The following is a 23,056-nucleotide window of genomic DNA, read 5'->3' on the forward strand; positions in this document are numbered from 1 at the left end:
ACTCGGGAGGCTGAGGGAGGATAATTGCTTGAACCTGGGAGGTGGAGGTTGCAGTGAGCTGAGATCACACCACTGCACTCCAGCCTGGGCGACACAGTGAGACCACGTCTCAAAAAAAAAAAAAAAAAAGGAAGACTCCTTTTTGGGGGCCTGTATTCACCCTTAGCAGATCTCTGAACAATCCACTGTGACCCTTGTCCTAGGGTTCTTAATTCAGCTGTGTTTAGAAGAGGTGGATATCACTGTGTTTTTATCATCCTAGTCTGCAGGGGCAAATTTGTTCCCGTTATTCTATCTTGTGATATGTCATGGATAGCAGGAGCAACTCAAGATAGCCACCACCTTGCCAGTGTTTCGTAAGTGTTATTAATGAGGGTGTTTAAAATCGACACAGTGGAGAGAGTGGCTGTGATGAGTGACTACTCTGAATTTGTGACCTAAAAAGGGGAAATTCTGCTCCACACTCAAGTCAGGGAACAGCCTCAGGAGAGCTCTGTGTCAGATCGGGTGCCAAAGAGTTGGAAAGAGATTAAACCCAGCAACACTGGCTGACTTTATGCAGCCAAGCCGCTTACATCGGTATAAAATTCAGGAATGACTGAAATTGGTTGTGTCTCACTGTCTGGGGCTCCAAAGAAATATCCAAGCCCTACCAAGGTCTGACTTCCTCTGAGTAGCTGCCTTTACTGCATATTAAATCCTGAGTTGCAAGACTTCGGCCCGAAACATGTATTTCTCTCTGCTTGTGCTCAGTTACATGTGAAAGGACCTGGAAAGGTACAAATGTATGGGAAGCTGGAGTGGCCATTTCTTACTTTCTTTTTTTTTTTTTGAGACGGACTCTTGCTCTGTCGCCAGGCTGGAGTGCAGTGGCATGATCTCGGCTCACTGCAAGCTCCCCCTCCCAGGTTCAAGCGATTCTCCTGCCTCAACCTCCTGAGTAGCTGGGACTACAGGAGTGCACCACCATGCCCAGCTAATTTTTTGTATTTTAGTAGAGACAGGGTTTCACCATGTTGGCCAGGATGGTCTCAATCTCCTGACCTCAGGATTGGAATGGCCATTTCTAAGTGGGACAAAGATTTTCATTTTGAGGAGACATAATTTTGCAGCTAGCTCCCTGAGCTTAAAAAGCACAGCTTTGTATTCACTTTTGGTCATTCAGAAAAACCATTCCTCTGAATATCCTTTTGCTGAAACTGGTCATAAGATTCAAGTTAGAATCTGACAAAGTGCTTTTGCATCTCATATTTCATAGCAAACAGATGAGACAAGCAACGCTTGAATCCCAGTTGGTCACACGCTCATTGCCACATGTGTTCCAAGTCTTTGAAAAGCATTTGGTGATATTACTGTTTGCAGGGCCTGGTGGAAGTTTCCCTATTTGGCATTTGTTGGCGTGCCTCTCTTTGCCCAACACCAGCCTGCTTTACTGCCCCAGGACTGTCAATGCTTTGGCACATGACTTCTCTTCATTTGGCATAAACAGAGAGACTTGAGTTGACATGTCTTGGTCCAACAGGTGTGGAGGGAAATGACCCTCTACATACACCGATGTCAATCTTGGAGAAGCAGCTATTAAATATACAGAGGAAAAACAACAGAGGAAAAACAATGCCCAAGGGCAATCGGTCACTCCTTCCAGAGCTTCAGTCAGATGGGTAGATCCCAGGAGTTCAGGAAGTTAACCTTTAGAAGATATGTTCATATGTGGCAAGATCAGTCTGCAGGCCCAAGTTCTAGGAGCCAGGAGTAGTGGTCAGACATGTGGTCCTAGGGATCAAACCAGTACAGATGCAAGAGAAGGGCTGAGTGAAGACTTGGGATCCAACACTTGGACTTAGAGTTCTGTTGGAGACACCAGGTCTCATGTATGAAGTGCAACGGGGAAATTCAGTTTAGAAAATGCAAATCGGCTGGGTACGTTGGCTCACGCCTGTAATCCCAGCACTTTGGGAGGCCGAGGCGGGCGGATCACAAGGTCAGGAGATCAAGACCATCCTGGCTAACACAGTGAAACCCCGTCTCTACTAAAAAATACAAAAAATTAGCTGGGCGTGCTGGCAGGCGCCTGTAGTCCCAGCCACTAGGGAGGCTAAGGCAGGAGAATGGCGTGAACCCGGGAGGTGGAGCTTGCAGTGCGCTGAGATTGCGCCACTGCACTCCAGCCTGGGCGACAGAGCGAGGCTCTGTCTCAAAAAAAAAAAAAAAAGAAAGAAAATGCAAATCAAAACTAGATTACTTTAGTAGCCAAATTACTGGCAGATTGCTCGATGCCTGCTTATGAAGAGATGACCTAATTCCAAAGCCCACCACTGACAAGCCAGAGACTGACTTGGCCAGGATTGACTTAGGAACTGGAGGGGGCTCTAGTCACAAATGAGGAAGGAAGCATTTCTTTTCCTCCCTTCCACCCTGTCTCCTTTTCTTTCTTAATATTTTATTATGGACTTTTCAAGTATACACCAAAGTAGAGAGAATATTATAAGCATCCTTACATACCCACTACTGGTTTCTACAATTGTCTACAATGGTTTATCTTATTTCATTTATTATCCTACTTTCCGCTAACATCTGCCTTCCTCCCTCCACTGTTCGATTTTTTGTTGTTTTCTGGTTTTTTTTGTTGTTGTTATTTTATTTGTTTGTTTGTTTGTTTTTTGAGACAGTCTCACTCTGTCACTCTGTCACCCAGGCTGGAGTGTAGTGGTGTGATCTTGGCTCGCTGCAACCTCCACTTCCTGGGTTCAAGCGATTCTCCTTCCTCAGCCTCCCAAGTAGCTGGGACTACAGGCATTCGCCACCAAGCCCAGCTAATTTTTGTATTTTTAGTAGAGACATGGTTTCATCATGTTGGCCAGGCTGGTCCTGAACCCCTGACCTCAGGCGATCCACCTGCCTTGGCTTCCCAAAGTGCTGGGATTACAGGCATGAGCCACTGCTCCTGGCCCTGTTGGATTGTTTTAAAACAAATACTTCCATTGTTTAATCAGTAATATTTAAGTATGTATTTTGTATTAGTTTGTTCTCACGCTGCTAATAAAGACATGCCTGAGACCAGGTAATTTATAAAGGAAAGAGGTTTAATTGACTCACAGTTTCACATGTCTGGGGAGGCCTCACAATCATGGAAGAAGGCAAATGAGGAGCAAAGTCATGTCTTACATGGTGGCAGGCAAGAGAGCTGGTGTAGGGGAACTCCCCTTTATAAAACCATCAGATCTCTTGAGACTTATTCGCTATCACAAGAGCAGCATGGGAAAGACCCACCGTCATGATTCAATTACCTCCCACTGGGTCCCTCCCATGACACATGAAAATTATGGGAGCTACAATTCAAGATGAGATTTGGGTGGGGACAAAGCCACACCATATCATATCTCTAAAAAATTAGGACTCTTTTTGTAAGTGTATAACCACAGTATCCTTATCATACAAAAATTAAATAATTACTTAATATTAAAAATCGTGTCAGTGTTCAAATATCCCTGGTTGTCTCATTTTTAAAACTTTTGATTTATTTAAAATCAGGATCCAAACGAGTTTCACAAGTTGCTTTTGGTTGATATGTCTCTTAAGGCACTTTTCCATTTCCCCCCAGAGTTTCCATATTTCTCCTATATCCTCCACTATATATATCCTCCAGAAATTTCCTATGTCTTCCACTATTATATCTACCTTTTCCAGTAAATTATTTATGTTATGGTTGTAAGAGTTGTGTTTGAGTCTTTGCTAATTCCAAGCTCTGAGTCATCTTTGCATCTGCTTATATTGATTATTTTTCCTCTTGATTATAGGTCATTGTCTTATTCAGCCAAGGCTGCTATAACAGAATATCATAGACTGGTGAATTAAACAACAGAAATTTATTTCTCACAGTTCTGGAGGCTGGGAAGTCCAAGATGAAGGTGCTGGCTAAGGCCCCAGTGAGATTCGTCTTCTTGGTTTGCAGATGGCCACCTTCTTGATGTATCCTCATATGATAAAGGGACCATTTCTCTCAAGTATCTTCTTACAAGGGCACTAATCTCATTCATGAAGATGGAGCCCTCCTGACCTAATCACCTCTCAGATGACTCACCTCCAAATACCTTCACATTGGAGATTAGATTTCAACATATGAATTTGGGGCAGGGGGTATAACATTCAGTCTATAGCAGTATGGTATATTATTTTCTGTATATAGTGTTGGAGTTTGCTAGTATTTTTTTCAATATTTTTGCATCACTCATGTTCATGAGTGATATTGGTTTGTAGTTTTTGTCTCTGTGTGTGTGTGTGCCATTTTTATCAGGTTGAGGAATCAGTGTCATTCTTCGTAAAAGGAATTAAGGTGTTCTTCTGCCTTTAGAATGCTATGGAATAATTTGTAGAGCACTCTGGGACTATCTGACCTTTAAAGATTTGGTAAAATTCCCTTGTGAAATTATCTGGCCCTGATCTTTTTGCTGTGGTATGGTTCCTTAGTAAATTTCTCTATTGTTTTTCTGTGGAAATAGGTATGTTTAAGTGTTGTAACTTTAATGGTGTCATTTCTGGCAATCCTCATTTCACTAGGATGCTATCCATTTCATTTTTTTATTTGCATAGACATCTGCAAATCAGCCTCTTATAATGTTTAAAATTTCTTCTGTTACAATGGCTATTTCCCTCTTGTAATTTTGTGTGTTTGTGCTTTCTCCCTTTTTCTTTCTGATCAAGGTAGCTAGTAATTTTTCTAGTTTATTCTTTTTTTAAGAATTAGGCTTTTGTCTGGGCATGGTGGTTTACACCTGTAATCCCAGCACTTTAGGAGGCCGAAGTGGGTGGATCACCTGAGGTCGGGAGTTTGAGACCAGTCTGGCCAACATGGTGAAACCTCGTCTCTACTAAAACTACAAAAATTAGCCAGACATAGTGGTGGGAACCTGTAATCCCAGCTACTCCAGAGGCTGAGGCAGGAAAATTGCTTGAACCCAGGAGGCGGAGATTGCAGTGAGCTGAGATCACACCATTGCACTCCCTAGCCCGGGCAACAAAGCAAGACTCTGTCTCAAAAAAAAAAGAATTAGGATTTTGATTTGTTCATTAATCACTCATTTTTCTCTCCTCTACTTCATTTATTTCTGCCTTTAACTTTATTTTTTCTTCTTTGTGCTTTTCTTAGTTTACTTTGTTTTTCCTTTCCAGTTTTCTGAGTTGGGAATTTAATTCATTATTTTCCTTCTTTCATTTTCACTGACAAATATGTTTGATGCAATGAATTTTCCTCTGATCACTGCTTTAAATACATCCCATTGACTCTGATATATATGTAATGTTTTTGCTGTCATTATAAAACTGCCTTTGCAAAAGTTGTAACACTGAAAGAGATCTGACCTAACCAACTCTATTTAGCCTTTAACCTCCAAACTGCCTGTGGTCACTTCTGGATGTGGGCCAAGATAACTTTGGGAGTTTATAGTTTAAATGATAATAGCCCTTTCCAAAACTAAACCGCCTTTTTTTTTTTTTTTTTTTTTTGAGATGGAGTCTTGCTCTGTCACCCAGGCTGGAGTGCAATGACGCGATCTCGGCTTACTGCAAGCTCCGCCTCCTGGGTTCAGGCCATTCTCCTGCCTCAGCCTCCCCATATAGCTGGGACTACAGGTGCCTGCCACCACGCCCGGCTAATTTTTTTGTATTTTTAGTAGAGACGGGGTTTCACCGTGTTAGCCAGGATGGTCTTGATCTCCTGACCTCATGATCCGCCTGCCTCAGCCTCCCAAAGTGCTGGGATTACAGGTGTGAGCCACCGCACCCAGCCCTAAACTGCCTTTATAAAACTAATGAAAAGGGCTAGGAGCAGTGGCTTACGCCTGTAATCCTAGCACTTTGGGAGGCTGAGGCAGGCAGAAAACTAATGAAAGGCCACCAAGTTAGGAAGATAAGAGAGGCCTAAATTCTGCTAAGATGTGGGCATAGTTGGCCGGGCACGGTGGCTCACGCCTCTAATCCCAGCACTTTGGGAGGCTGAGGTGGGTAGATCACCTATGGTCAGGAGTTCAAGACCAGCCTGACCAACATGGTGAAACCCCATCTCTACTAAAAATACAAAAATTAGTCAAGTGTGGTGGTGGGCACCTGTAGTCCCAGCTACTGAGGAGGCTGAGACAGGAGAATTGCTTGAATCTGGGAGGCAGAAGTTGCAGTGAGCCAAAATCATGCTACTGCACTCTAGCCTGGGTGACAGAGCAAGACTCTGTCTCAAAAAAAAAAAAAAAAAAAAAAAAAATTACACTCGTTCCTGAGGTCAAAAGATTTGCAACTTCCCCAATTATTCCTGTAAATAAAATCACTATAGTACAACCTAGGGTTAGCCTTTTAAGATGTTTTCAGAGTTTGGCATTTCTGATTACCAGATGATTCCACCTAGACCAGCGACTCCTCTGTGGCCCCACACCCCATCCCCCAGAATTGGACTCAGCACAGGAGGGCCTTTTTTCCACATTCCTATGATTGCATCCCCAACCAATTAGCAGCACCCATTCCCTAGCTCCCTGTCCTCCAAACTATCTTTGGAAAACCCTAGACTCTGAATTTTGGGGGAGGCCAATTTAAGTAGTAATAAAACTAGCTCTATTTGTATTAAACTCTCTCTATTGCAATCCTCCCTCTTGATAAATAGGCTGTATCTAGGTAGCAGGCAGGAAGAACATGTTGGGCACTTACAATTATTATTATTTTGTATTTTGTAATTTAAATTTGTATTTTTGTATTTCCCCTTTTATCTAAGAGTTGTTTTAGTTTTAGATGTACATTTACCTATTTTTAAATCCTCATCCTCAGTGCTTTTACTAAAGTTTTCCCAGTTATCACTTGGTTGGATGAAATACATCATCTAGTAGATTCCTCAAGACTGAATCTCATGGGTGTAGAATTCAGTAAGTTACTGTATTTTTTTTTTTTTTTTTTTTGAGACAGAGTCTCACTTTGTTGCCCAGGCTGGAGTGCAGTGGTGCAATCCCGGCTCACTGCAACCTCTGCCTCCCGGGTTCAAGTGATTCTCCTGCCTCAGCCTCCCGAGTAACTGGGATTACAGGCATCCACCACCACGCCCAGCTAAATTTTTTGTATTTTTAATAGAGACGGGGTTTCACCAGTTTACCCAGGCTGGTCTTGAACTCCTGACCTCAGGTGAGCCACCCGCCTCGGCCTCCCAAAGTGCTGGGATTACAGGTATGAGCCACCACGCCCGGCTTTTTTTTTTTTTTTTTTTTTGAGACGGAGTCACTCTGTCGCCCAGGCTGGATGGAGTGCAGTGGCGTGATCTCGGCTCACTGCAAGCTCCACCTCCCAGGCTCACGCCATTCTCCCGCCCCAGCCTCGCGAGTAGCCGGGACTACAGGCTCCCGCCACCACGCCCAGCTAATTTTTTGTATTTTTAGTAGAGAGGGGGTTTCACCGTGTTAGCCACAATGGTCTCGATCTCCTGACCTTGTGATCCACCCACCTCGGCCTCCCAAAGTACTGGGATTACAGACATAAGCCACCGTGCCTGGCCTTTTTTTTTTTTTTTTGAGATGGAGTCTCACTTTGTTGCCCAGGCTGGAGTGCAATAGCACGACCTTGGCTCACTGCAACCTCCACCTCCCGGGTTCAAGCAATTCTCCTGCCTCAGCCTCCCGAGTAGCTGGGACTGTAGTCGTGCACCACCATGCCCAGCTAATTTTTTGTACTTTTAGTAGAGATGGTGTTTTGCCATGTTGGCCAGGCTGGTCTCGGACTCTGGACCTCAGGTGATCTGCCCGCCTCAGCCTCCCAAAGTGTTGGGATTACAGGCGTAAGCTATTGAGCCTGGCCTATTGTATGTTGAAAATTGCTTTTCTCTAGCCTTGATATATGAAGAACAGCTTGGCTGGGTATAAAATCTTTGGTTCACACTTTCATTCATGAGTTTTTTTTTTTTTTCTTTTTTAATGCTGTTTCATTGTTATCTTGCTTTGTTTATTGATTTTAAAAAAATAGGATGCCGGACAGGCGCGGTGGCTCAAGCCTATAATCCCAGCACTTTGGGAGGTCGAGGTGGGTGGATCACGAGGTCAGGAGATCGAGACCATCCTGGCTAACGTGGTGAAACCCCGTCTCTACTACAAATACAAAAAAATTGGCCGGGCGTGGTGGCTCACGCCTGTAGTCCCAGCTACGTGGGAGGCTGAGGCAGGAGAATGGTGTGAACCTGGGAGGCAGAGCTTGCAGTGAGCCGAGATTGAGCCACTGTACTTCAGCCTGGGCTACAGAGCAAGACTCTGTCTCAAAAAAAAAAAAGAAAAGAAAAAAAAATAGGATGCCACTCTAATTCTTTTGGTTTTGTAAGTTATTAGATCTTCTTGTCTGGAGGGCTTTTATCTTTTGTCTTTGAAATCTAGTAGTTTTACTGGGACATGTCTTGGAATTGATTGTTTTGGGTTAATTTTCCCAGGTATCTAGTGAGTCCTTTCAGCACGTAGATTCAGGTATTTTCCTGTTTCTAGAAATTTTTCTTGAATCAAACATTTTAAATTTTAGCTCTGTTCCATTGTTTTGTTTTTATTTCAGGCACTCCAACAATAGAACTGTAATTCCTTCTTTGCCTGTCTCCTATTTTCTTACTTTCTCTCTGATCCTTTTTATTTATTTCTTTATGCCATTTCTTATCCTCTTCATTGCTTTCCTGATTTTTTTTTTTTTTTTTGAGATGGAATTTTGCTCTTGTTGCCCAGGCTAGAGTGCAATGGCGCGATCTCGGCTCACCGCAACCTCCACCTCCCAGGTTCCAGTGATTCTCCTACCTCAGCTTTCCGAGTAGCTGGGATTATAAGCATGTGCCACCATGCCCAGCTAATTTTTGTATTTTTAGTAGAGACAGGGTTTCTCCATGTGGGTCAGGCTGGTCTCAAACTCCTGACCTCAGGTGATCTGCCAACCTCGGCCTCCCAAAGTTCTGGGATTACAGGTGTGAGCCACCGTGCCTGGCCATTTTCCTGATTTTTTTAATGCCCTTTATTAAATTTTAATTTAAATCTGTTATCCCTTGGGTGCCTTATGATTTATTTATTTCTGAGATAATTTTGTCTTTTTCTTATTTTTTTTCTGGAGTTCGATCGACAATCTTTTTATTCCTCCTTGCTTTTTGTCCATTTCTATTTGCATGTTTGAATTTCTGATTCAAGGTATTTTATATATGCTCAAATGCAGACTTGAGAATATTTTATTCTGTTTGGAGTGCTGAGTTAGAATTTTGTTCCTCTTCATAGCTGGTCTCAGGGTGTAAGGAAGATTTTCCTCAAGTAATATGTGTAAAATATTATCTCCTTTTTCTGTTTTGTTTTTCAAAAGCTCTGTGTGGATTTGTTGACCTTCTTCTTGTCCATTTTTATGGCACTGAGATGTTTTACGGGATTCCTAGTTTAACAGTCCCCTGGTCTGTCTGTACAGAGGCCATGTTCGTTAGGGTGAGGTTCAGTAAAGTTTCTGAGTCCTTTATATTTTGTGATGCTCTTTTCTTTTCATAGAACTCTAACTTTTCTCTTTTTCTTTCTTTTCCCCATTTAACACTGCTGTGGTTTGAATGTTTGTCTCTTCCAAAACTCTTGTTGAAATTTAATCCCCAATGTGTCAGCATTGAAAGGTGGGGCCTTTAATAGGAGGAAGATGAATTAATCCACTCATGAGTTAATAGATTAATGGATCATGATGGGAGGGGGTTAGTTATCAACAGAGTCGGCCTGTTATGAAAGCCAGTTTGGCGTACTCTAGCCTCTTGCCATGTGATGCCTCTGACCACCTCAGGACTCTGCAGAGAGTCCTCCCACCAGCAAGAAAGCCATCACCGCATGTGACTCCTTAACCGTGGATTTCCCAGCCTCCAGAACTGTAAGAAGTACATTTCTTTGTATTATAAATTACCCAGTCTATAGTATTCTGTTATAGGAACAGAAGATGGACCAAGACAAACACCCAGTTGCCATTGGGTATTCCTATTATCATTTCTGCCTTTTTTTCCCCCTAGAAGCCATGCATTTTGAAGGCTGCCCTTTGCATTCTGTCTATCCCTTTGTTATTATTATTACTATTATTATTATTATTTTTTGAGACAGAATTTTACTCTTGTTGCCCAGGCTGGAGTGCAGTGGTGTGATCTTGGCTCACTGCAACCTCCCGCCTCCCGGGTTCAAGCAATTCTCCTGCCTCAGCCTCCCGAGTAGCCAGGATTACAGGCATGTGCCACCACCCCTGGCTAATTTTGTAGTTTCAGTAGAGACGGGGTTTCTCCATGTTGGTCAGGCTGGTCTCGAACTCCCGACCTCAGGTGATCCGCCTGCCTTGGCCTCCCAAAGTGCTGGGATTACAGGCGTGAGCCACTGCGCCCGGCACTATTATTATTTTTTAACCTTTATTATTTTTGAGATGGAGTCTCACTCTGTCACCCAGGCTGGAGTGCAGTGACGTAGTCTCTACTCACTGCAGCCTCTACCTCCTGGGTTCATGCGATTCTCCTGCCTCAGCCTCCCAAGTAGCTGGGATTACAGGCGCCAGCCACCACACCCAGCTAATTTTTGTATTTTTAGTAGAGACGGGGTTTTGCCATGTTGGCCAGGCTGGTCTCAAACTCCTGACCTCAAGTCGTCCACTCACCTTGGCCTCCCAAAGTGCTGGGGTAACAGGCATGAGCCACCGTGCCCGGCCGTACCTATCCCTTTAAATTCCATGTGCTTTGAAATTCCTTTGTAATAGTCCCTGCTGTGACCTGCTCAGACACTTGTTAAAGAATTTTCTATGTTTGGGTATACTTAATCATCTGACAATAATTCTAGACAAATGTAGGCGCCTTTCACTAGCTGCCCTCTGTATTGTCCCAACTGTTTCTAGGGAACTGGGTCTACCTTTGTTCTCTACAAACACTTGTGGTAGGGTGAGGGCAGGATCATGAGAAAAATCCAGGATTTTCTGACTTTCCTCTTTTTATTTACAGTTTTGAAAAGTGATTACACTTCTCTGTTTTATTTTCTGTCTTCAAGTTATAGAAAGTCTACCTTTTGTGTACATTTATTTTTCCTTTCTCATTGTTTTATATCACTTTGGGAGGAAGTATTGGGAGACAGGTAACTGGAGGCCTCTATTATTTTCAGTTACCACAAAAGCTAACTTAAAAACAAACAAATATGAAATTAGCTGGTTGTGGTGGTGCACGCCTGTAATCTCAGCTACTCGGGAGGCTGAGGCAGGAGAATCACTCAAATCTGGGAGGCAGAGGTTGCAGTGAGCAGAGATTGTGCCACTGCATTCCAGCCTGGGTGACAGAGAGAGACTCCCTCTCAAAAAAGCCCACAAAAACCAAATCTGATTAAGTTGTTCTTCTGTTCTTGCTCTTGCTGGGGAGAAGTATAAACTGGCCAAATGGTACTTAACAAAGTCTTATTAATGAAGGACATTTAAAAATTATATAATAGTTGTTATCGGCCAGGCGCGGTGGCTCACACCTTTAATCCCAGCACTTTGGGAGGCCGAGGTGGATCACAAGGTCAGGAGAGCGAGACCATCCTGGCCAACTTGATGAAACCCCATCTCTACTAAAAATACAAAAATTAGCTGGGCATGGCGGTGCGTGCCTGTAGTCCCAGCTACTCAGGAGGCTGAGGTAGGAGAATGGCTTGAACCCAGGAGGTGGAGGTTGCAGTGAGCCAAGACTGCACCACTGCACTCCAGCCTGGCGACAGAGTGAGACTGTTTTCAATAAGCTTGCCTGGGAAACAGAGGTTTTAAAAAGCTATTTTTAATTTAAATAGTAAAGTAGCCTGATGTTAGCGAAAACTCTCTCTGAGGCCAGATGATTGCATTGGTGAAGTCCTATGATGTCATATGGAAGGCAAATATCTGCAGTTTCTTAGTTCTGCTCTGACATGTGTGTCATCAGGAATTATCTCTTTGGCTCTGGTGTAGTTGGCACTGACACTATCCCTCTCTCAAAATCTCTCCCATGTTGTTTGTGCTGGAACAGCCTCCTCACCCCTTCATTCTGTCATCCCTCTCCTTTGCCTTAACCCACACTTCTTCATGATGTTGATACTGTATTTATATCTAAAAATGACAGCATAGTTCAGCTTTGGGGTTCAAACTCATAGGTCTGAGTTTTTGTGGGTTACAGCAGCTTGTTTTAATAAGAAATATGGTTTTTGCTAATCTTGTCTACAGAGAGGGACGGTATGGAAATTGCGAGTAAGGGGAACCTTATATTTTAATGTGTCATCAAGCATCTGGTCTAGCAGCGGAAAAAGAGGCCCTTTACTGCAAATCATATTTCCATTTTGCAATTCCAGAATGGAATGCTCAGAGCCTCATCCCCAGAGAGGTTGACACACTCTAGCATCTTGATGACACTGGGTCTGGCATAGACCAAGACAACACTGGTGGCCGCCACTCAAGGGTCCATGCCGGTAAATGGTCATTTCAACAGTGGAGAGGGATTGGACGCATCCCTCAGTCTTCCCTTGCGTGGCATCCTTTGGGATACAATGCTTAGATCTTCATGACTGCCAGCCACAGTTGGGTGCACAGGCTGGTGTGAAAGAAAGGAAAGTGAGAGCCTCTGGGGAAATCTTATCAGTTAGCTTTTGCAACATCACAAACCACCCCAACACTTAGTGGTTTAAGACAAGAATTTATTTATTTAGCTTTTGATCCTGTGGGTTGGCAACTTGGGATGGACTTAGCAGCCCTTCTGGGTGGTTCTCTTGGTTTCAGCTGAGATCCCTCATGTGTTGGTGTTCAGCTGTGGGCTGGCTTGCTACCAGCTACCACTCACCAGCCATGAAAACAAGGGAATATGCTGACTCTGTAGTCTCTGAACAAGGCAAATTTAGGTTGGCTCTTGGGTAAAGGCCTGTGGCCCAATCTAAGACGATGGTCCAACTAGATTAGCCCCGTTGGTCCTTGGGCCTCACCACTGACCGTTACCCAGTTGGGTCAGGGAGCAGACAGAGGGCTAGGTAGACAGGGATGCAGGGTCAGGCAGACAGTGACACAGGGCCAGGTGGAGAGGGACATAGTGTGGCCGGGGAAGTGGGAAGGGCGCAGCCAAACTGGGGAGAGAGGAGACAGCTCTGCAGCTCTGCGCTGCTCTTTTGTTGTTTGTTTGTTTGTTTTTGTTTTTTGTTTTAAGACAGAGTCTCGCTCTGTTGCCAGGCTGGAGTGCAGTGGCGGATTCTCAGCTCACTGCAACCTCCACCTCCCGGGTTCAAGCGATTCTCCTGCCTTAGCCTCCCAAGTAGCTGGGACTACAGGTGCACGCCACCATGCCCAGCTAATTTTTGTATTTTTAGTAGAGACAGGGTTTCACCGTGGTGACCAGGATGGTCTCGATCTCTTCACCTCATGATCTGCCCACCTCGGCCTCCCAAAGTTCTGGGATTATAGGTACGAGCCGCTGTGCCTGGCCATAGTCCCTCTCAATTCTAATAGCCTGTGATAGAGCTTGACACTTGGATGGCAGGAAGTCTAGGCTGCAATTAGGTGATACTTTGTTGTTGGTGGTGGTGGTGATGGGAATCTGAAACAACATCTTATTAACACTGGAACCAATGAATGGAGTGAACTCACTTTACTATTCCTTTAATTGAACAAATATTTATTGGGTTCCAGTGCAGAGTCCTGAACTAGGAGAAAGAAAACCTAGGTTTGGATCTCAGCTCTGCCAGCATATCAGTCAGAGTTGATGAAAACCTTCTAGTTTTTTGTTTTTGTTTGTTTGTTTGTTTTTGTTTTGAGATGGAGTCTCACTTTGTCACCTAGGCTGGAGTGCAGTGGCAAGATCTTGGCTCCCTGCAACCTCCACCTCCCGAGTTCAAATGATTCTCCTGCTTCCGCTTCCCAAATAGCTGGAACTACAGGCACCTGCCACCATGCCTGGCTAATTTTTGTATTTTTAGTAAAGATGGGGTTTCACCCTGGCCAGGCACGGTGGCTCATGCCTGTAATCCCAGCACTTTGGGAGGCTGAAGCGGGTGGATCATGAGGTCAGGAGATTGAGACCATTCTGGCAAACATGGTAAAACACCGTCTCTACTAAAAATACAAAAATTAGCTGGGTGTGGTGGCGCATGCCTGTAATCCCAGCTACTCGGGAGGCTGAGGCTGGACAATCGGTTCAACCCAGGAGGTGGGGGTTGCAGTGAGCCGAGATCACGCCCCTGCACTCCAGCCTGGTGCCAGAGCAAGACTGTCTCAAAAAAAAAAAAAAAAAAAAAAAGACAGGGTTTCGCCATGTTGGCCAGGCTGATCTAGAACTCTTGACCTCAGGTGATTGGCCTGCCTTGGCCTCCCAAAGTGCTAGGATTACAAGCATGAGCCACCGCTCCCAGCCAAACCTCCCAGTTATTTTAATAGAATTCAATATATGAAAAATTTTTATCTATGTAAGTAGAAAGGCAAAAAGCAAACTCTCAGGTGTAATGGAAGGTAGCAACTTCAGAAAGCAGCTACCACCCTTAAGCCTGGGGGAGCAAAGAGTAGAAGTTGAAATTATTAAAATTTGGAAGATTAGAGGAGGAGCCCCACAGAAGTGAACCTCAGAGCTCCATGGAGGGGGCTCCAGGTGGCTGGAGCTGGCGTCTTTGAGGGAGCACCATGTGGCTTGCGCTGCAGGAATCAGTAAAACTGCCAACTTGGTTCTTTCACCGCTGAGGGAGGGAACTGCTACTGCCTGGGTGAAGCAGTGGGCCACGGTGCTGCTCACAGAAACAAGAAACAGACCGGAAGGAGTGTGTTCCCTGTCCTTCTTCTTCCTCTGGCCTCTGGCCCCTCCTGGCAGAGCTTCTTGAAGAGCAGTTGGCAAAGCAGAAATGGGGCTTGTAGAGTCCCCCAACATCTGAATGTGGGGGATTTGGAGATGACAAGCAATAACTAATAACCGGCCCAGCCTCTCACGAGCAGAGGGGTGGATATGTCAGTCCTGTGTCTGGTCACTGTGTCATGAGAGCAGGGAATCTCTAAGGTTTTCCCAGCCCTGATGTTCTACAAGATTGGAATTTTCTACATCAAAATTTCTAGGTGGCCTCAGAGGTGGAGGAAGGGAAGAAAACAGGAGGCTAAGGGGAGGGTGTGAAGGAAGAGTCATCATTTCACTCAAACCCCACAGAGCAGCCAAGTTCTTGGTGCTGTGAAGGTCTCCTGCCAGAGCAGAAGGCAAGCAACCTCTCTAACAAATCTCTTTCCTGGGCTACGGCTGTTTGTTTGTATTAAAACGGGAACGTGATAACAGAGCTATTAGTAGCTCCATGCTCAGCTGTGCAAGGTAGGGAGTTAGAGCACTGAATTCAGTCACCGGAGAAAGAAGCTGAGGTCTCCTGATGGCCCTAGGATGAGGGCTGGGCTATCTGTGAATAGCAACAGGCTTAGGTCGCTGGGTTTGTCAAGCAGCCACAGGAGCTGCTGGGTCAGGTGAACCTGAGCTCCCCCTCGATGAGCAAATACAACTTGGACCATGTCCTCCACTGACGCAGAACCGGACTGCCTGAGGCCTCTGTGGCTGGGGAGCAATGCCATGGCAGAAAACGCAGTTCTGATCTGAGCTTGCTGGTCTGGTCTGGAGAAGCAATTCGGAGCCTGTAGGGCCCTGGTCGAGATGAGAGGAGGCAAGCCTGTGTGAAGCCAGTTCTGGTTCCAGCCTTGGAACTGAAAGACTGTGGGATGTTGGGTAAATCATTTCCAACCTCTAGGCCTCAGCTTTCTCATCTGTAAAAAGAGGCTTTGGAGAGGGTGGTCTTCAAGTTTCTTCCAGCACTAACAATCTAAATTATTCTATGTAGGAGAAAAATCAGAATTTATTAAACTTATAAAACAGATACATTTCTATCATGTTGCAAAAAAAAGATAATTTTTTCAATAGGGAATAAAAACTCTAATAGAAAACATGATGCGATTGTCTAACATATCAACAAATCCCAATAGATCATTACTAGGCTGTACTAACAGAGAAGTATGGGGTAAAGACTTTGGGCAAGCTGCAAAACCTCTCTGAGCCTTCATCTTACCATTGATGAAATGAGACCTGTGTAATTTTTTTTTTTTTTTTGAGTTTTGCTCCAGGCTGGAGTGCAATGGCACAATCTTGGCTCACTGCAACCTCCGCCTAGGGGGTTCAAGCGATTCTCCTGCCTCAGCCTCCAGAGTAGCTGGGATTACAGGCGCCTGCCACCATGCCCAACTAATTTTTTGTATTTTTAGTAGAGACGGCGTTTCACTATGTTGGCCAGGCTGATCTCGAACTCCTGACCTCAGGCGATCCACCTGCCTCAGCCTCCTAAAGTGCTGGGATTACAGGCGTGAGCCACCGTACCCGGCCAAGACCTGTGTGATCTTGTCTCCGATTCCTTAGCTCCCTGCCCCTCTCCACCCCATGAGCAATGTATAAAATGGGGCATCAGCCTGGCCTAGACCTCACGGTCCTAGCAATGTCTTCCACCTGCTCCGCCCACTGTGGGTTCTGCAGTCTTGCTGCTGTGTTGGTTCTCAGGTTTCCATTTCCCCTTCTCTTGCAGACCTGCCCATAGGGCCCAAGTCCCCAGTTATGCTCTTGGTCATCTTGGCCATGGTTCTGGCTACCCATTTCTGCTAGGCTGCCTCAGACACAGTGATTAGTCACCTGGCCCAAACCTGCACCTTCCACTCTCCTCCCTGATCAAGGAGAGGGATCACATGAGCTGGTACCTTCCAAACCAGCTTTAGTTGCCAACAACTAGAAAACCATGCTCTGTTATAAAACTAAATAAACAAGAGATAAAGACTGAAGTTATCTTTGAATTCTTTGCAAAAATCTTCTCAAGGTGGTAGTATCACGTTGTTCATTGAATGCAGGATCTGCATCCTCCCTCCTGCTCTCTGGTGGACTTTGGCCAAACCACTTATGTGCACTTAAGGTCTTTGGCAGTTCATCTGCTATTAAAAAAAAAAAAAAAAGGACAAAACGTATCTCATAGCTTTGCCCTAAGTATGAAAGAGGACATGAGCACCTAACAGAGTTTGGCACATTAAAAAAACAAAAACAAAAACTCAATGTTGGCCGGGCACGGTGGCTCATGCTTGTAATCCCAGCACTTTAGGAGGCCGAAGTGGGGGGATCACCTGAAGTCAGGAGGTCGAGACCAGCCTGCCCAACATGGTGAAACCCTGTCTCTAGTAAAAATACAAAAATTAGCTGGGTGTGGTGGCACGCACCTGTAGTCTCAGCTATTCAGGAGGCTGAGGCAGGAGAATCACTTGAACCCAGGAAGCAGAGGTTGCAGTGAGCCCAGATCGTGCCACTGCACTCCAGCCTGGGCGACAGAGTGAGACTCCATCTCAAACAAACAAATAAACAAAGAAACAAAAAACTCAATGTTTATGAAATGCATTAATAAGAAGTGAATTAGACTGGGCATGGTGTTTCACGCCTGTAATCCTGGCACTTTGGGAGGTTGAGGTGGGCAGATCACCTGAAGTCAGGACTTTGAGACCAGCCTGGCCAACATGATGAAAACCCATCTCTACTAAAAATACAAAAGTTAGCCAGGCGTGGTGGTGCATGCCTGTAATCCCAGCTACTCGGGAGGCTGAGGCAGAAGAATCACTTGAACCCGGGAGACGGAGGTTGCAGTGAGCCGAGACCGCTGGTGCAGAACTTAACCAAACCCACCCCTCCCGGCGAACATCCTTTCCTCTTCCTTCATCACAGCTTCTCTGTTCCAAGGCCATTCCCTCTGTGCCCTCGGTGTTTAAATGCTTTGCACTTTACATTCCAGGAGCCCAAAATGTTAAAAAAATAATAATAATAAAAATAAAAAAATCAGTGGGGGTATGGTGGCTCACACCTGTAATCCTAGCACTTTGGGAAGCTGAGGCAGGTGGACTGCTTGAGCCCAGGAATCGGAGACCAGCCTGGGCAACATGGCGAAACCTCATCTCTACAAAAAATACTAAGAGTAGCCGGGCATGGTGGTGCACACCTGTAGTCCCAGCTAGTTGGGGGGCTGAGGTGGGATGATCGCTTGAGCCCAGAAGATCAAATCTGCAATGAGCCATGATCATGCCACTGCACTCCAGCCTGGGTGACAGAGTGAGACCCTGTCTGAAAAAAAAAGCCAGGTGCGGTGGCTCACGCCTATAATCCCAGAACTCTGGAAGGCCGAGGCAGGTGGATCACGAGGTCAAGAGTTCGAGATCATCCTGGCCAACATGGCGAAACCCCGTCTCTACTAAAACTACAAAAATTAGCTGGGTTTGGTGGCATATGCCTGTAGTCCCAGCTCCTCGGGAGGCTGAGGCAGAAGAATTGCTTGAACCCGGGAGACAGAAGTTGCAGTGAGCCAAGATTGCACCACTGTACTCCAGCCTGGGCGGCAGAATGAGACTCTGTCTCAAAAAAAAAAAAAAAAAAAGTCAGTCCCTGCACACCTGAGGCCTTTCTCACCTCTGTGGTCTGAAGCTTTAGTTAAGATTGGTTTAAACTGCCCCATTCTGAGCACTGTGGGGTGTCATTGCCTTCCCAAAGACATCTCTAAATGCCTCAGCTTTACATTTCCCCCAGCTTCTTCCAACTCCAAGTTTCTTCTTCTGTAAGATGCTTAATTTGTTTGTGTCCCCACGAAATTCATTATGTTGAAATCCTAACCCTAGTACCTTAGAATGTGATTGCCTTTGGAGATAAGACCTTTTCAAGAGGTAATTAAGGTAAAATGAAGCCCTATGGGGGCGCCTAATCCAACACGGCTGTTGTCCTTAGAAGAAGAGATTAGGACATAGACGGGCAAAGAGGGAAGACCATGTAAAGACATGGGGAGAAGACTGCCATCCACAAGCCAAAAAGAGAGGACTCAGAAGACACCAACCCAGGTAACACCTTGACCTCGAACGTCCAGCCTCCAGGAAGATGAGACAGTAACTGTTACTGAAGCCACTGAATCTGTGGTGGTGTTACAGCAGCCGGAGCTGACCAGAGCAGGCTGTCCTCTCTGCTCAGAGCATTCACATTCTCACAGAAGGCCCAGTCACCCCAGGCATTTGTGTGGGCCGCAGAGTTGACAGTTTCTGGAGGGTGGTTTCTGGAAAGTGGTTTCTGGAGGGTGCTTTTTGGATTTTACATCACAGCAGCGCACACAGCTGAAGATGGAAGATTGCACATGCCCCGCCTGCCAAGTCCCCTGTGCCGCCGCCATTTTGGTGAGCCATCCTCTCTCCCTCCCTCCCCCGCAGTCTTCAGGAGTAGCCCCTAGTTCTTCTCCTTCCTTTGCTAGGGCTTTCCCTGTGTTTTGCCGCCTGTTGAAGACTTGCCGCCATTCCCAATCGGCTCATTCAAGACATTTTGCCTAATAAGATTTTCCTTCTTAGAAAAATTTTTCTGTGGCCAGGCATGGTGGCTTATGCCTGTAATCCCAGCACTTTGGGAGGCTGAGGCAGGCGGATCGCTTGAGCCTAGGAGTTGGAGACCAACCTGGCCAACATGGCAAAACCCCGTCTCTACTTAAAATACAAAAGTTAGTCTGGCGTGGTGATGGGTGCCTGTAGTCCCAGCTACTAGGGAGGCTGAGGCAGGAGAATCGCTTGAACCCTAGAGGCAGAGGTTTCAGTGAGCTGAGATAGCGCCACTGCACTTCATCCAGCCTGAGTGACAGAGTGAAACTGTCTCAAAAAAAAAAAAAAGAAAAAAAGAAAAAGAAAAATTCTTCTGTGGTTTTTTGAGGGGGAAGAGGCAAACAGTCTTGTCTCTCATCCCTCCAAACATTTTTTTTTTTAACCTGGTAGTGGAATTCTTTTTTTTTTTTTTTCATGTAAAACTAGACTTAATTCGTTTTATTTATTTATTTCTTCTAAAAAAAAAAAACAGGATACATGTGCAGAACGTGCAGGTTTGTTACATAGGTATATGTGTGCCATGGTGGTTTGCTGCATCTATTGACCCGTCCTCCAAGTTCCCTCTTCTCACCCCTAACCCCCAACAGGCCCTGGTGCATGTTGTTCCCCTCCCTGTGTCCGTGTGTTCTCAATGTTCAACTGCTACTTATGAGTGAGAACATGCGGTGTTTGGTTTTCTGTTCCTGTGTTAGTTTGCTGAGGATGATGGCTTCCAGCTTCATCCATGTCCCTCCCTGCAAAGGACGTGAACTCATTCTTTTTTAGGGCTGCAAATTCTTCTTTCAAACAATGTCTTATGCAGAAACCCCATATATGAAACATATACACTTGTAAAACTTCGGGTAAAATTCACCTTACATAAAATTAACCATTTAAAAGTGAGCAATTCAGTGGCATTTAGTATATCACAATGTTGTGAAACCACCACTTCTATTTCATTCCAAAACATTTTCATCACCCTAAAATAAAATCCTGTGCCCACTAAGCCGATACTTCCCTTTCCCCCAGCCCCTGACAACAACCAGTCTGGTTTCTGGCTCTATGAATTTGCCTAACTCTGGCTATTTCCTATCAATGGAATCGCAAAATCTATGACCTTTTGTGCCCGGCTTCTTTCACTTCGGGTGAGGCTTTTGGAGTTCCTCCTCGTTGTAGCATGCGTCAGTACTTCATTCCTTTTCATGTCTGAAGAATATTCCACTGTATGGAGAGACGGCATTTTGTTTATCCATTCATCTGTTGAAACATACACGCTTCTGCTCTGTTCCAACCAGAAGCGGGGCACTGAGCTCCCCCTCCTCATCTAGCTTCCTGCACCACCTCCAAGGAGCTCCTAAGGGTCTTCTGAGCTTGGTAAGATGCCTGGTCTCCGGGAAGCCTTTGATGAAATAAATGCTAATTTGTTTCCATGGAGTGGTCCTGCCATGTGGCAGGGGTAAGGCGCTTCCATTTGCCTGAAAGGTTCTGCCCTACACAAAACAGAAACTAGTTGCGTGCATGCAAAGGATGGCTGAGTGGTAATAACTGGAGGAACTGCGGGCGGCCGGAGGCTGTGGGGCAGGAGGGTCTTTGGGTCGGTACTCTCTGCCCCACCCGAGGTCCACAGGGCCTCCTCCACCCAAGGTGGGCCGGCAAGTCTGCCTATCAGCGTTCTGGGCAAGCCTGCTACTTTTTATGACCTCACTTGCCGAAACTCAAGCCACGCCTGGGTAAGTACATTCTGCACACTCCATAAACAGGTGCCAGACTGCCGCGTCATCACATTTTTGCAAGTTTTTTTTTCTTTTTGTATGTGCATCTCCACATTATTTACGGCGGAATTTGCCCAGGTGCAAACAGGAAGGCCTGGGAGCAGTTAGCTTATTTTTAGAAAGAAAGGTTTGTTCCCGGCCCGACTGCATAAAGGGCAAGAGAGAAGTGAGAGGTTCCTGGCGCAAGGCTCCTTGAAAGGGACAGTTCTGAGCTGCTAGGTGCGGCCAATCAGATGGCAGGGGCCGCTTATTTTGGATAAGCCTTTTCTGAAAGGAGCCCTGCTGATGTAATAACGGGGAAAATCCCTGTGTGAAAGGCCCTGAAACTGACGGGCTGGGAAACGCTGATTCCCCGTGGGCAGGAACGCTTGTCTAATCGCGACGGCTCTGCACGGCTCCTGCCCAGGTATGAAGTGCAGCTGGCTTGCACCAGTGCGAGGGCGGAGACGCGCTGTTTGCCCGACTGCTTGAGGTGTGTCAGGGGCTCTGCTTAGAACTCGCACAATTCTGAACGGAGGAGGAGAAAGTCCAGTTGCTGAAGGGCAGAATTTCCATGCGCCCGCAGCCTCCAAGTCCAGACCACCCCCGAATGTAAGTAGGAGGCAGAGATGTGTGCACCTTGGGTTCTGTCTTGGGAAAGCCCGAGAGGGTGGTGGTTGCAGAGTTCCCTAGAAGAGGATTCCAGACGCAGCCAGGCTTCCCTCGGCGGTTTTACAATTTACACCTCACCAGGAGTTTTGCCGGTCTCTTTAGTCTGTTTGTTTAAAAAGCTAGTTCAGATGCCTTGATTTTTAATAAGATTATTGTATTTAATTTGGTTAATGATTGTCACAAATTAATATTACATTCAACCTTATGATTCAACCTGGAAGATACAAGGAAGTTAATAATTGATAAGGCAGTGATTCTTCTAACACTCAATATTTTCAAATGAGGGATCATCTTCCAAATGAACATAAAAAATAAATGGAAGTGATTAATTTTAAATGCACGTAGATTTTTACATTCTCTGAGCATGTGATTGTGTGTGTGTGTGTGTGTGTGTGTGTGTATGTCTACAGCAAAAGGCAAGAAAGGATTAAGGTATCATATCCTTTTGATTAAAGGGTTAGGAGTGAAAGAATTGAATGCTGTGGTGACGTCCTCAGTTTTCTCAGTTTGGAGGCATTTTAATTGGGCCTGTTTGAACCACTTCCGTTTTATTTTCCAGTGATTGTTCAGTACGCGTAGTGCAGGGTGGCTACGCAATCAATGTTGCTTAAATGAATAAGCAAGTCAATGGGTGAATTTTAAGCTCTCCGAGGAAACACTATGATGAAAACCATATTTCCATGAAGAAATCTTCAATTAGAAGGCTGGAGTTTGAGGTTTATTTCCAACTTTTGGCCTCCCCAAACTGAGTCTTTGGCAAGTTCCTTACCTTTTCCAGCCTGAGTTCCCCCACTGGGTTAGACTGGTCATCTCTACGGCTCCAGCTCTAAAAGTCTAGGATTCTTAAAGATTTTCTGTAATTTAGTTTTTCTAACTAGAAAAAGTGAAGGTAACACCTCTAGGCCTGAATATGTTACAGTGTCATATGGAATTCAGTTGGATGAGGTCAGTAAATACACTGGGCTTCTCTGTGAACTGTGTGGGAAGCACCCTAATTAAGATGATCATTAATAGGCCGGGCGCGGTGGCTCACACCTGTAATCCCAACACTTTGGATTTTGGATCACTACAGGATCCAAGGTGGGTGGATTACGAGGTCAGGAGTTCAAGACCAGCCAAGATGGTGAAACGCCGTCTCTACTAAAAATACAAAAATTAGCCAGGCATGGTGGCGGGTGTCTGTAATCCCAGCTACTCAGGAGGCTGAGGCAGAGAATTGCTTGAACCCAGGAGGTGGAGGTTGCAGTGAGTCGAGATCGTGCCACTGCACT

At 45.4% G+C, this 23,056-nt stretch overlaps 1 protein-coding gene across 5 annotated transcripts in view; it reads left to right on the forward strand.

Annotated features, from left to right (window-relative positions):
• Positions 1–23,056, forward strand: part of TACC2 (transforming acidic coiled-coil containing protein 2) — a 256,831-nt gene that overhangs the window by 3,553 nt on the left and 230,222 nt on the right. For 2 of the 5 annotated variants that reach the window (XM_063670345.1, XM_054503819.2), the window contains exon 1: positions 21,265–21,725. The exons of 1 other annotated variant lie outside the window; for it this stretch is intronic. The gene's annotated coding sequence lies outside the window, so the exon portion shown is untranslated. Of the gene's footprint in view, positions 1–21,262; positions 21,726–23,056 lie in introns of those variants that run through there. 2 more of the 5 variants (XM_054503817.2, XM_063670346.1) reach the window with 2 other exon arrangements.

This window comes from Pongo pygmaeus, chromosome 8, assembly GCF_028885625.2.
Source record: "Pongo pygmaeus isolate AG05252 chromosome 8, NHGRI_mPonPyg2-v2.0_pri, whole genome shotgun sequence".
NCBI classification, from domain to species: domain Eukaryota; kingdom Metazoa; phylum Chordata; class Mammalia; order Primates; family Hominidae; genus Pongo; species Pongo pygmaeus.